The sequence below is a fragment of the Gekko japonicus genome, unplaced genomic scaffold (assembly GCF_001447785.1).
Source record: "Gekko japonicus isolate JY-2015 unplaced genomic scaffold, Gekko_japonicus_V1.1 scaffold290, whole genome shotgun sequence".
Classification (NCBI taxonomy): domain Eukaryota; kingdom Metazoa; phylum Chordata; class Lepidosauria; order Squamata; family Gekkonidae; genus Gekko; species Gekko japonicus.
This window is the reverse complement of record NW_015163613.1, coordinates 1,193,504-1,208,068: the sequence shown is the minus strand read 5'-3', so window position 1 is coordinate 1,208,068 and position 14,565 is coordinate 1,193,504. Positions and strand designations below refer to the sequence as shown.

General features: G+C 44.3%; 1 protein-coding gene across 1 annotated transcript in view; it reads right to left on the bottom strand.

Annotated features, from left to right (window-relative positions):
* Positions 1-14,565, bottom strand: part of PPHLN1 (periphilin 1) — a 63,646-nt gene that overhangs the window by 38,879 nt on the left and 10,202 nt on the right. The window lies entirely within an intron of this gene.

The following is a 14,565-nucleotide window of genomic DNA, read 5'->3' as shown; positions in this document are numbered from 1 at the left end:
ACGTGTACAGAAGTCAGACGTCTACCATACTCTTTTGCATCTAATATGGACTAGATCCAGTGCATTTCCAGTTAGCTATTAGACACATTCCCCTGAACTAATTCGGCAGAATACATCATGGATTTTTTATTAATTGCACTGTACTGGCTTTGTACTCAGTATTTTTTCCCCCTGATTTTGGTGTCCTACCATCTCTTTGGTTGTTATTAAATGGAGCATACGTACTTGTAATTCTGAACTTGATTGGGAATAGCTATTCTAACACAGAAGCTATAAATTCACCAACCAATGAACATTATTTTAAATGACCGACTACAAATCTGTGCTATTAAGTGTAATCAATATTTTAAACATCACAAATATTCTTTTCCTCACCACTTTACCACTGGTTATTTCAGCAAGGTTGCAGATATCTTTGCATAGTCTCACAAGATGAAACATTATTTGTATAAACAGGTTGCTTACCAGTAACTGGTGATCTTCGAGTGGCCATCTGTGCATTCACACCCATGGGATCTAGTGCGCACGCGCTGGATCGATTGGTGCTGCAGCAAGATCTTTTCAATGGATTTTCATTCCCAGTCCCTCCAGGCATGCGCAGGAACCCCACCGTGCATGCCCAGAGGGGTTGTCGCAGACATCCCACCAGTTCCTTCAAAGCACCGCCGCAAATCAACCCCTATGCAAAAAAGTGTAGAAGCTGACAGCAGCGGGGAAGGAGGGTGGGTGGTGTGAATGCACAGATGACCACTCGAAGATCACCAGTTACTGGTAAGCAACCTGTTTATCTTCAATGTGGTCTCTGTGCTTCACACCCATGGGAGATTAGCGAGCAGTAGCCTACCTGGAGGTGGGTGCTGGCAGGCCTTCCACTGTGTAGCCGATGATAGAATTTGATGTCCCATGTTGGTACCGGTGTTCGTACGGATGTCTAGGGCGCAGTGCTTGGTGAAGTTGTTAGGCGTGTCCCACGTAGCGGCTTTACAAATGTCCGGCAGTGGCACTCCTTGGAGGAAGGCAGTGAAGGTTGCAACAGCCCTGGTGGAATGAGCCCTGATAGGGCCAGGTAATGGCTGCTTGGCTAGTAGGTAACAGAGTTGGATCAAACCTACAATCCACTTGGATAAGCATTGCGCCATGATGCGACTGCCTAGGCGTGCCGAAGCGTACGAGACAAATAACTGTTGGTCCCGTCTAGTCGGACATGTTCTCTGCAGATAGAACAAGAGAGCCCGCTTGACATCCAGAGTGTGTAGTAGTCTATCTTCCACTGATGTAGGGTTTGGAGAGAAGTCAGGTAGGAAGACTTCCGCCTGCAGGTGAAACTCTGAAACCACCTTCAGCAGGAAGGAGATATCCGGGATGAGCAGCAGGAAGGAGATATCCGAGACGAGGCGGACTCCGTCTGGCAGAAACAACAGGTAGGGTGTGTTGTGCCGGAAAGCCAGTATCTCTCCCACTCGCCTAGCAGAGGTGATGGCAACTAAAAAGGCCGTTTTCCATGCTAGGAGGTTGAGTTCACACATTGCGAGTGGTTCAAAGGGTTTCCTCGTGAGTTGTCGAAGGACTAGAGGAAGGTCCCAGGGAGTGACTGGAGATTTGACAGGAGGGTACAGATGTAGTAAACCTTTTAAAAACCGTTTCAAAACGGGATGTGAAAACAAAGTACATCCTTCAACTGAAACATGGTAGGCCGATAAAGCAGCCAAATAAACTTTTAACGACGAATGGGAAAGTCCCAAGTCAGCCAAGGAGAGGAGGAAACAAAAGACTGCATCAAGGCCAACAGAGGTGGCCCAAGTGGCGTCAATACCCAAAAAAGAAGAGAATCTTCTCCATTTATAATCATAGGAATTCTGTGTGGTTGGCTTTCTGGAGTTCAGGAGAACGTTAACTACACGGGAGGAGAAGCTTGTGTTATGCACCATGCCGTCAGTTTCAACTGTGGAATGTTGTGATGGGAGACAGGGGGAGTCCAAGAGGATGAGAAGGTCCGGAGTCGGGGGGAACTGATGGTACATCCCCTGTGACAACCCGAGGACTGTTGAAAACCAAGGTTGTCTTGGCCACCATGGTGTTATTAGGATACAGTCCGCATTGTTCTTGAGTATTTTGCGGACCACTCTCAGAAGTAGAGGCAAGGGGGGAACAGGTAATGGAGCCCTGATGACCAGGGGTAAAGGAGGCCGTCTCCCAGAGAGTGAGGGTCTTTGCGTCCACGACTGCAGAATAGGTGACATTTTTTGTTGCTCCTGTCTGAGAACACATCAACTAGGGGAGTCCCCCACTTGTGGAAGAGTGGGAGGAGGTATTTTGGGTTCATCCCCCACTCATGCAGGCTGAGTCCGGCTCGAATTAGATGGTCTGCCTGCACGTTCATGTGGCCCGGGATGTGAGTGGCCACAAGGAATATGCCGTTGCTGATACAAAACTCCCACAGTTGGATGGCAAGGTTGCAGAGTCGTTGGGAAACCATGCCTCCTTGTCTGTTGACGTATGACAGTGCTGTGGTATTGTCCGTCAGGACTGTGACACATTTTCCCTTGAGGAGGAAGGAGGTGACAGCGTGCTTTATAGCCAAGAGTTCGAGGAAGTTTATGAGTTTTCTCCTCGTCTGCGCGCCCCATTTGTCCCCGATAGACAGGCCCATGGAGTGTGCACCCCATCCCGTCAGGAATGCATCAGTAGTCATAGTGACTTCCGGTGATGGAGGGTGAAAGGGTGCTCCCTGTAGAATATCCTGGACACTGGGGAGAGGGGAGAGGATGACAGTGTTTGCGTTTTCCGACATGTTGTAATTGTGGAGAAACCAAAGTTGTAAGGGGCGCATTTTGAGCCTGGCAAAGACGAGAACTGACGTAGTTGCTGCCATGAAACCGAGCAGTCTCTGAATCTGGAAAGCAGTGACGGAAGGTTGGGAGCAGATGAATGTGGCGAGGGAGATGATATCTGCAGCCCCTGTCGCCGGGCAAGTAAGCCATGCATGCCTGTGAATCCAGTATCGCGCCGATGTATTGAATGCACTGGACTGGACACAAGTGAGACTTTTGCCTGTTGACCTGAAGTCCCAGGTTTTCCAATAACGACAGAGTCTCTACGATGTTTGAGACCAAGGTAGTTTTGGAAGGTGCCACTAGAAGCCAATCGTCTATATAGGGGTAGATCGAAATACCTTGAAGACAGAGGAAAGCCGCAACCACAATCATGGTCTTTGTAAAGACTCTCGGAGCGCTGGAGAGGCCGAATGGAAGGGCCATATATTGGAAGTGCTGATGACCAATCATAAAGCGTAGGTATTGGCGGTGGAAGGGGTGTATAGTGATGTGGAAATACACGTCTTGGAGGTCGAGAGTGGCCATCCAGATGTGCCTGCGCAGGAGTGGCATAATCTATTGCAGTGAGACCATGCGGAAGCGGTGGTATACTACGAAGCGGTTCAACTCCCTTAGGTCTAATATGGGTCGAACGCCTCCGTCCCTCTTCGGCACTGTGGAGTATCGGCAAGCACCCACTCGTCCAAGGTGATGTGACGCCAGGTGTGTAGAAAGGGTGATAGATGGGTAATTGCTGACTCGGTGACAGGGAAGTAAAAAACTCTGTTTGGGTGGTTTTGACTGTTTGCGTGAAGCCTGTTGGCCTGAACCGAATTTCGGTTTTTGGAAGGCGGGTTTCTGGCCTCTGGAAGATGATCTTGGTCTCCAACATGTGTCAGGAGACTGATGTGTAGGATGTGTACGTCTCTGCCAAGATCTTGACCAAGTACGGTGGCAATACGGTTGTTTTCCAGAGGATGAAACTCCTAGAGCCCTGGATGCTTTAATTCTTTTGTCTAGCTCTTGAAGAGCATTATCGGTTGTGGCATGAAACAACCCAAGGCCATCAAAGGGTAGGTCCTCCACGTAGGATCTGGTGTCTATTGGAAGGTTAGTACTTCTAAGCCAGGAATGTCTCCTGAGAGCTACTGCAGAAGACATTTATCTTGACGATGCCTCGAGGACGTGTTTGGTGGTGTTGAGTTGTTGTTTCGCCAACACCATGCCCTCTCTTTGTATGAGTCTGGCAGCTTCTTGTTTATCATCTGGAAGATGACCCAGGTGTTCTGAGAGTCGTTCCCAAAGAGTGTACTGGTATCAATTCATGCAGGCCAGGTAGTTGGTGGCCTTGACTGCCAATGCTCTAGTGGAATAAAACCGTCTGCCGAAGGAGTCTAATTTCTTTCCCTCCTTATCTGTAGGGGTGGAATGCGTCTTCCTGGATTTTGAGGATGATGTAATGACCATGGAGTTAGGTTGAGGATGAGAAAGGAGAAATTCTGCTTCCGTGTCCTGTACCCTATACATGTGGTCCAACTTTTTTGTGGACACAGGAGCTGAAGAGGGTTTCAATCATGGCGACTTTGCTGCCTGGGTGAGAACTGAAGACATAGGTAATGCCAGGGTGGAAGAGACATCGAGCTGAACGATATCGTAGACTGTGTCTGACGTCTGATGCTGTTGCTGGACAACAGAGAGACTCAGGGAATGAGCCATTCTTTTAATCAGATCTGTATAAGATGTCAGGTTATCTGAAGGAGATATAGGTAAGTCCTCAGAAATATCTGGGTTTGGAGACTTATGGTCGGGAGAAGTGTGAACTTCAGAAGCCTCTGTATCTGAGTCCTCCTGGAGGGAGTCAGAAGAATCTCGGCCCATCTGGTCCTGTGGACAAGAGACTTGTTCAGGCTGGACAACAGGAACGACCGGGTCTGGGACGACAGGGTTTGTGTTGACAGGAGGGAGTAGTGGACGACTTGGCTCCGAAGCATGGTGGGGCGGATCGACTATAGGCAGACGTGACAGGGAAGCCGAAGGTTTTGACCTTTATGGAGATCTTGACCGATGAACTGATTGGGTAGAATAGCGGTCCCAATCGGAATAATCAGCAGGCGTTAACCAAGGTAGGAATGGTGGATATGCCCCATAAAGGTGACGTTGATCCCACGACATCGGAGGTGGAGGGGGTATAAAGACTCTTGGTGATCGACTTCTGGACCGTGGACGACTGGGAGAGCAAGGGGCCGCTTGTCTGCGAGACGGGTCTCTGTACTCTCTAGCGTTGATATCTACCATATGAGCGCGGAGTGATAGAGGATGACGGTGCTTGCCAGAAGTCGTGTATCAATGTCGAGGCAGTTCGACGTCGGGAGCTTCAGACACTGACGACGTTGACGACGGAGATGGAGGCGGGGAATGCTCTGCACCCATCTGGTGACTTAGGAGCTCCACCATTTCGACATCGGAGTAAGGAGGCTCCATCTGATGGATGGGGGAATCCAGGACCTGGATGGTCGGTATCGGGGGAGAAGCTTGGGTCTCCGATATCGATACCACCATTGGAGTGGGAGGCACTACTGGGGCGTTACCCAGTGCAGGCACCGCTTCTTTCCCCTTCTTCGCCGCCTTAAGGGACTTGGAAGAGACCTTCTTAGCGGACTTGTTCTCCACACTAGCCGTAGCCTTCTTTTTTACCGGCGTGGAGGCTGAGGATCGTGCCTTCGACGTCAGGTGTTTCGGTGTCGAACGGTCTACATCGGAGGCAGGTCTCAGTGTCGGAGCTGTCGACGTGGACAGCCTCTCTTCCATGGCTGAGGCCGGGGCAAGCACTGATTCCAGGAGAGCGACCTTAAGGCACGCAGCGCGTTTTTTTCTCGTTTGGTTCAAGAAACGAGCACAAGTACGACAGGATTCAGGTTTATGTGACTCCCCGAGACAAAAAATACAAAGGGTATGCCTGTCGGGAGGGGCAAGCTTAGCTCCGCAACGCTGGCACCTATTAAAAAATCCCCACTTCTTCGCCATAAGAAGTGGTACGGAGATAAACGGTTGAGGGGGGGGTGGCCCAAAGGCCTGAGGTAAATTCCCCTCAGAAAATAAAGGTGGGGGTTTTTTTACGATTTTTGAAGAACGAAGAACAAATTAAGCAAAAGAATAAAGAATTGTTGAAGAGCTGAGTGGTTTTGGAAGAAGCTATTCAGCGAACCGATCAGACCGTCGGAGAAAGAGGTCTTTCCAATGCAGCGGTAAGAAAGAAACTGGCAGGATGTCCACGCCCACCCCTCTGGGCATGCGCGGTGGGGTTCCTGTGCATGCCTGGAGGGACTGGGCACGAAAATCCGTTGAAAAGAGCTTGCTACAGCACCGATCAATCCAGCGCGTGCGCACTAGATGCCATGGGTGTAAAGCACAGAGACCACGTCGAAGATCATATATTCTTTGTATCATATATTATCATTTGCACTGTTAGCATGTTTTTAAGTTTTCTCATTTTAAAATTTACATTACCTATTCTGAATCAAAGGAAGAGATAGAACTAAAGTTATAAAAGATCTAATTCAACTTTACTGAAATAGATACATAATATTACCCTTCGTCTGTAAAAAATATTCAATCTGTCTAGAAGCCAAAGAATTCCATGTTAAATTTGTGAATCCCCCACATGGCAAGTCACTCAATACTGGAAGTATCCCATTTTATTAGTCCAGTTTCATTTTTATGGTCTACTACTCCATATAAGTAGCACACCTTGTGGTGTTAACCATTCTATTGATTGTTTTTGGCTATCCAGATTATAATTTTTTGCAACTGTTATTGTGTTTTTTTATGTAAATCACCTTAAAGCAACCAGGGCAGGTCATCTATAAATTATCCCAATAAAGACATGTACATTTTTGCAATTTACTTTGGGATTGGGTCCTACTATCACCAAAAAACCCATAAAGCTTAACCAGGTAATAATTGTGGATATCTTGTAATTAAGGTATAACTATTAAGGGATACTAAAAGGAGTCAAGCTACAACCTAAAGTATGTCAAGCTACAAATGCTTCAGGGTACCCCTAAATAGAATGATCAACAAACCACTGAACCATCAATTTATAACAAACAGTTTAACAAGCTGTTAATCAAACAATTGTTTTGCCTTTCTCTGTATCCTATGGCTCATTAACTGCTGAAAGACCAACTGACTGGCTGACTATATACCCTGTTCAATCCCATCCAATATCCAGCAGCTGGAAAATGCAGAGAGCTTTCTGGCTCCTGTAAAAAGAATTGAGAAACATCATAAAGCAGCCAAGACATGATTCCGAAGTAAGCACATACCCAGACTATGTATCTTGAATAACATTCCTTTCAATTTCTTTTTCAGCATTTAAGACAGTATGTGTATGTGCACATTACAAAATGTGGCAGCTTTGTTGCTCTTTGGAACCACAGAGGGAATAGTCTCACTGAGAGATTTTTATGTATAGGCATAGTTTCCTTCTGTTAGATGGAAAAAGGAGACACTGAACTAGAACACTTCCTCCAGTGCTGCTCATCCCAGGCCAAGTGGTAGGAATGCAGATAATTCAACAGTTGCCTACAGTGCGTAAGTGTCCAAGGGTGATATAAAGAGTGCCAAAATCTGGTCACCATTACAAATCATGCAATGTGCAACAGCACGAAAAATATACAAAAAGGAAATATAACCATTAAGGTTTACCCAAAGCCAACCTAAATTTGGAAAAGAATCATAAAAGCTAGATAACAAATGCTAATACCTGGTGCTTTATGCTGCCAAATGTAAACGACATACCCTGTAAATACAATAATTTGGAAAGGGTTCTTGAAATTCTATTATCACACGAGCTCAAGTTAAAGGAAAAGATTTGCCTCACCAGTGTATATTTCAGGTTATAATTTTTTCAAAGAAAAGAATCTTAAAGAGCAGCAGTTTTGAATAAAGAAATGTCGTCCCAACCAGGAATAAAACATGCCATGTGTTTCCCAGGTGGCCGTAATCATTCCCCAGTGCCAGTTTTGACATTTTTTCTACTAACATTAAGATGCAAATAGAGAAGCATAAAACTTTGTAGTGCCCAAGGTAGGAACCTTTTTGATTTCACAATGTTTAACACAGAATGCCTCTCATTGCACAGCTGGCAGAACTCATGAAGCAAATCCATAAGTTACATTAGCCTTGCATCTGATTGTTCTGATGTTAATTATTCAAGTACCTGCTGTTCTTCTCATCTGGACTTTTTCTCTTAAACTACATAGGTCATTTCAAGTTCAGGCACCACAGAATGCCTGTGTAAAATTGGACAAAGTATAATGACCATTTCAGAATATAAATTCTGTTTATGCAAATACATGTCTCACGTCTACACTAGACACTGAAGCTGAGAAAGATGGTTTGGAGTGAAACACAGCTTAATGCCTTTCTTCATTAAGATTATCCCACATGCTCCAATACCTCAAATGTGGCAAGAGGCATATATAATATAATATAAAGAGGACAGTGATGCAATGCTACCAGTCATATGCCAGGTCAGGCAACTGGCCCCCTTTGTGTCTCACTCCAACCTTGCCACAGTAATCCATGCAAAAGTCACCTCCAGGCTAGACTACTGTAACTCACTCTACACAGGGCTACCCTTGAGACTGACCCAGAAACAACAACTGGTCCAGAATGCAGTAGTGTGGGTTCTTATGAGAACCCCACTGACAGCACATATTCAACCAGTGCTTTGTTAGCTGCACTGGTTCCAGGTTGAATACCAGACCAGGTTCATGGCTTTGGTACTAACTTTCAAGGCCCTAAATGGTCTGTGGCCAATGTATCTATGGGAACGCCTCTCCAGGAATACCCCCAGAAGAGCTACACTCTAGAGAGAAAAACCTTTTGGTGATTCCTAGCCCAAAGGATTTGGCCCTGGCACTACCCTGGTGGAACTCCATGCCCTGTGGGACTTGATATAGTTCCGCAGGGCTTGTACGACAGAGATGTTCCACCCAGGCCTATGGTTGAGGACAGCAATAGTTTCCGTCATGTCTGGCCCTCCCTCTGTGAGGCCATCTCTCTCTCCTCGTTTTGCCCTTCCCTCATATGGCAATGACAGAAAATTGGTTTAAGTGCCATTCTGTAATAGTTATTGGAATTGCAATAATTTCAATTGTTTTAGTAGTTTAGTTCAATTGTTTAGTTGTTTAGTTGACTGTATTTTACTGATATGTTGTGAACCACCCTGAGCCCATGTGCAGGGAGGGCAGTACATAAATTGAATAAATATAGACCTATTTCTCTGCTGAATGTAGATTTATACAATCTTTGCTACAGTAATGGCAGAACGACTAAGAAAACGTATACCAAACAATACACACTGACCAACAGGCTTTGTACCAAAGAGGTATATGAAAGATAATATACGATCCATAACAGATGCAACTGAATTTGTGAATAAGAAGAGAAAGAAAGCAGCTTTTTTAATTTCTGCATGCAGAGAAAGCATCCAACAGAACACGGGCTGTGGCCCTGAATTTTGGAACTGGATGCATGGTATATATACGAATCAACAAGCAAAACTTTTAATGGGAAACTAACAGAAGCAATTTCAATCAGAAGTCCTTTATCACCTCTGCTATCTATCCCAGTGATGGTGATCCTAGTTACAAAGATCAGGCAAGATGCCAGGATTAAGGAAATAAAAGTGGATGATGTAGAGTTTAAAATGAAAAGCTATACAATATAGTACTGACTAGCAATGGGCATGAACTAGGAAAATGGAGATTTGTCCCAGTTTGTGGGGTCTCACAAACCATGAATCTTCCAGTTTATTGAACAGAGCCCTGTGTGAGAGCAGCCACAATCAGAATCCATCTCCCCAACAGGGTGGGTGAGGGAAGGCTGAAATCAAGAAAGGCCTTTTAACATGGAAACAGAGCCTTAGGTGAGAGTGGCCACAGCCAGGATCCGTCTCCCCAACAGGGTGGGTGAGGGGAGGCTGGAATCACGAAAGGCCTTTTAACACAGAAACAGAGCCTTGGGTGAGAGTGGCCACAGCCAGAATCCATCTCCCCAACAGGGTGGGCAAGGGGAGGCTGGAAGTGATGGTTTTGGTGGGAAAGATATGGGTGAAGAGATGTGTGTGGACAGGGGGAGGCTGGAAGTGACGATTCTTGGTGGGACAGAAATAATGAGGAGGCAGATGAGGACACGGGAGGCTGAAAGAGATGATTCTTGGGGGGGAAGATATGGTGAAGAGACTTTGTGGATAGGGGGAGGCTGGAAGCAACAATTCTTGGTGGGACAGAAATCATGAGGAGGCAGATGTGGGAAAAGGGAGGCTGGAAGCACCAATCATGAAGAGGTGGATGAGGGGAAGAAGGGAGACAGGGGTGCTAGATCTTTACTTCCCAAGGTCCAGGGAGGGGTAGTGCAGCAGGGGGAGTTGACCTCAAGGAAGGCCAACTCATCCACCACGGTTGGGTCCAGGCGTGAGCAGTGGGGGATGTCTCCCAGGTGGGAGAACACCTGGTCACTCTGGACACTGGTGGTGGGGGGGGCAGGAGAGGAGACAAATGGCCACACAGGACAGGAAGGGCCAGCTGGCAGCCTTGCATTACCATTACTCCAGGGGATTTGAGTCAGTGGACTTGAGGGCCTCGGCAAGATACTCCTTCACCATCACCTCTGCTGAGACCTCCACCAAGGCACACCTGGCCTCCCCAATGCCACTGACCTACCAGCTCACCAATGAGGACCAATACTGGGGATCCTTCCTGGTTGGGCTCTTGGGGACTGTGGTGCTGGGCTGCTGCTTCTCCTCCTCTTCCCTCCCAGCCTAGAATCATACAATTATAAGAGTTGGAAGGGACCTCTCCCTCCCCACACCCCAGTGACCGCTGTTCCACACCCAGAAGATGACAAAAAAACCTCCAGGATCTCCAGCCAAACTGGCCTGGAGAAAAATTGCTTCCTGACTCCAAAGTGGCAATCAGCATTTCCCTGGGTGTGTAAGAAAGGGCCACAAGAACTAAGCATTGAGTCAACCCTTCCTGCCCTCCCTCTCATGAGCTGCCTAAGTTCACAGAATCAGCATTGCCATCAGATGGCCATCCAGCTTATGTTTGAAAACCTCCAAAGAGAGGGTTAGCCAGTCACAAGTTAGTGAGATACACAGGCAAACTGTGGGTTTTCTTCCTGTTTACTCTCCTAACTAACCAGTTACCCCAAACACTCAGAGCTTTGAGTAAGCAGGCACCAAACATCCCCAACCCCACTGTTTTCACTCTGAGGAATGACTTTTAGTTTCCTTTCCTCTCTGCCTCTTACTTCTTCCCTGCTGCCAAGTAAAAACAGCTGCACGCGAGCTGGGGGTATATATCCACTCTGCTCCCATAGAACAGAATGGGAGCTCTCTGGTTGGCAGCCAGTTCTGCCTGTCAAGCTTTAGAGGGCCACTATTGGTGTTTCCAGGGCTGCAGAAGTCCATCCCCCTGTTGCTTTGACAATTAATACATCAGCGCCAGTGTGTCTGCCTCACGAACCTCCATCATGAACTGCACAAACCTCCATGAAAAAACATGTTGGTTTGTGGGAGATGTGATCTCACGAACTGCTGCTCACGATCCACGAACCGGATGATGATCGTGATGAAAGTAAGTTTGTGACAAGGTTTGTGCCCATTCCTAGTACTGAAAGTCTCAAATCCCCAAACATCACAGTACGTAATGGAACACACTGAAGAATCTGAATCCTTTTCAGGCTATAAAATCAATAGAAAGAAGTCAAAAATAATAATGAAATTTTTAACACAAAGACAAGAAGACGTTATAAAGAGTACAGAGTGTACAGTAGCCACTAACCCCATTAAATATTTGGCAATACTGGGCAAAATTGTAATCTTTTCAAAAGTAAATATCAGAGGATTTGTAAACTGATACAAGCAGATCTATTCAGATGGGGAAAAAATAAAATCTCATGGCTGGGAAGAATCTCTGAAATTAAAATTAATGTACTGCCAAAACTAAATTTTCTGTTTCAAATGTTACCCATTTATATAGAAGAAAGAACCCTAAAGGAATAGCAGAGACAGATAAAAAAAAATTATTTGGAATGACAAGAAACCAAGAGTAAGTTTTAGAGTATGACAAGATGAGAAAAAGAGAGGAGGATTAGTAGCTCCATATATAAAATTATAATGCCAAGTGGTGGGCCTGGTTGGATTGCTGATTGGATTAAAGATCCAAGACAAAGAATAGTAAAACTTGAATCAGCAGACCTAGATAGCCTACTACATAATTATTTATGGATCAAGAAATCAACTAAAACAATCATACAAGATAGAAGTCATATAATTAGAGATGGACTGATGAGAATATGGTTTGCACACCGGAATTTATTGAGACCTCCAAGCTCTCCACTCATGTCCCCAATAGAAGCCCACTGCGATAAGAACATGAGAAATAAAAATGATTTTCTAACGTATGGGTACCATGATAAATGCTCAAGGGAAAATCAAGTCATGGAAAGATATTAGAGATGAAGTAATATACATTCAATGGCTGTTATATTATCAATCATCTTCAAGAGTAAAGAAGATCATTAACACTGAAGGTGGAGCCCTAAGAGATGCAACTGAGTTTGAACAGCTGATTATAAAACAAAAAGAACATTTACTACGATGAATATTACTACTGCAGCTAGAAACAGAAGAAGAAGTGAAAAAATACATGATTAAATGGATGCAGAAACTTAAAGAACAGAGATCCTTGCATCAATAAGAATGGCTATTGGAAAAAGATATTAAGTTTATAGCCAGTTAGGTGTTAAGAGAAAATTGGTACAAAACGTTTTTAGATGGTATATAACTCCATAGGATATTGAGAAAGCAAATAAAAACTACAAAGGAAAATGTTGGAAACGTCAAGACATAAACAACACTTTCTTCCATATTTGGTAGACATGGAAAAAAGCAAAAAGATATTGGAAGGAAATACATGGAGAAACACAGAATATATTAAAGTTTAAATTCCCCATGGATGCCAAGAATATGCTACTAGATATATTGCATAACAATTTCCCAAAAATTTTGGAAGAGATATTCAAATACATGGCAACAGTGGCTAGAATTATCTACACAGCAAAATGGAAAGTAGATGTTTGTCCAGGTTTAGAAGAATGGAAAAATAAAATTGCCAAATATGCAGTGATGGTGAAATTTACAATTTATTTGAAAAACTGATCAGTTACGAAATCTGAGGAGAGATGAAGTGTGTACTACGCAAATAGGAGTCAAATTTAGAATAGGTCAGAATAGAGCAGAACTACCACCTTCCTTGATCTGGACACAATGCTTCTGTTAATACATCCCAAAACTGCATTAGCTTTCTTCACAGCCACATCACACTGCAGGCTCATGTTTAGCTTGTGATCAACCAGAACACCTAGATCCCTTTCACATGTGCTGCTGTCAAGCCAAGTCCCTCCCATTCTATATCTGTGCCTTTGATTTTTTTGTACCTAAGTGTAGGACTTTGCACTTATCTCTATAGAAATTCATTTTATTTGTCTCAGCCCACTGTTCCAGCCTATCTAGATCATTTTGAATCCTGACTCTGTCTTTTTCAGAATTAGCAATCCCACCTAGCTTTGTGTCATCTGCAAATTTGATAAGCATCCCCTCTATGTCTTCTTCCAGGTCATTTATAAAAACACTGAACAACACCGGGCCAAGGACCGAGCCCTGCGGCACTCCACTCAAGACTTCCCTCCTTGTAGACACAGCCATTTACGAGCACTCGTTGGGTACGATTTTTCAACCAACCATGAATCCATCCAACAGTTGCACCATCCAGCCCACCCTTAACCACCTTATCCTCAAGGATATCAAGAGAAACTTTGTCACTGGCTTCAGTGGGAAGGAAACAGTTTCGAGCAAGAGAAACTTTGTCAAATGCTTTACTGAAATCTAGATACACTATATCCACAGCATTGCCGGAGTCAACTATTTTGGTAACTCTGTCAAAAAAGGAGATCTGGCATGACTTATTCTTGATAAACCCATGCTGGCAATTAACTCATTCCGTTCAAGGTGCTCACAGACAGAGTGTTTAATAATCTGCTCGACTATGATTTCATGGATGCAGGATATGGGAAAAGATATGGAAATTGAGCAATGGGAGACAATATTGAAGTCCACTAAATTCATGAGAGCAATTTCCTTCAAAGAAAATATATATAAGATGTTCCACAGGTGGTATTGGTCCCCAGATAAAATTGCAGAATGTTATCCCCAAACATCTAACAGATGTTGGAAGTGTAAAATGAATTTGGGGACCTTTTACCACTTGTGGTGGAAATGTAGTAAAATGCAAAAGTTTTGGAAAATGGTACATGAAATTATTTATGAAATAATGAATATAGATGTTGTACTAATGCCAGAAATGTATTTATTGAATATAATTCCAAAAGATTACACAAAACAAGATATATATTTATTGGTATATATTATAACGGCGGCGAGAATATTAGTGGCAAAAAATTGGAAGACAGATAAAATACCCTCAAAAGAGGATTTAATAACAAAGCTCTTAGAGCTAGCACAAATGGATAACTTGAGTTTATTATTGCAAGGTAAAGATAATAAATTGCAAAATAAAAGATGGCTAAGGGTATATAATTGGATAAAACAGGTACAGGTTATTAAATAAGTACAATGTTAATTATTTGCATAAGACATGTTACTTGATTCAACTTGATTCAA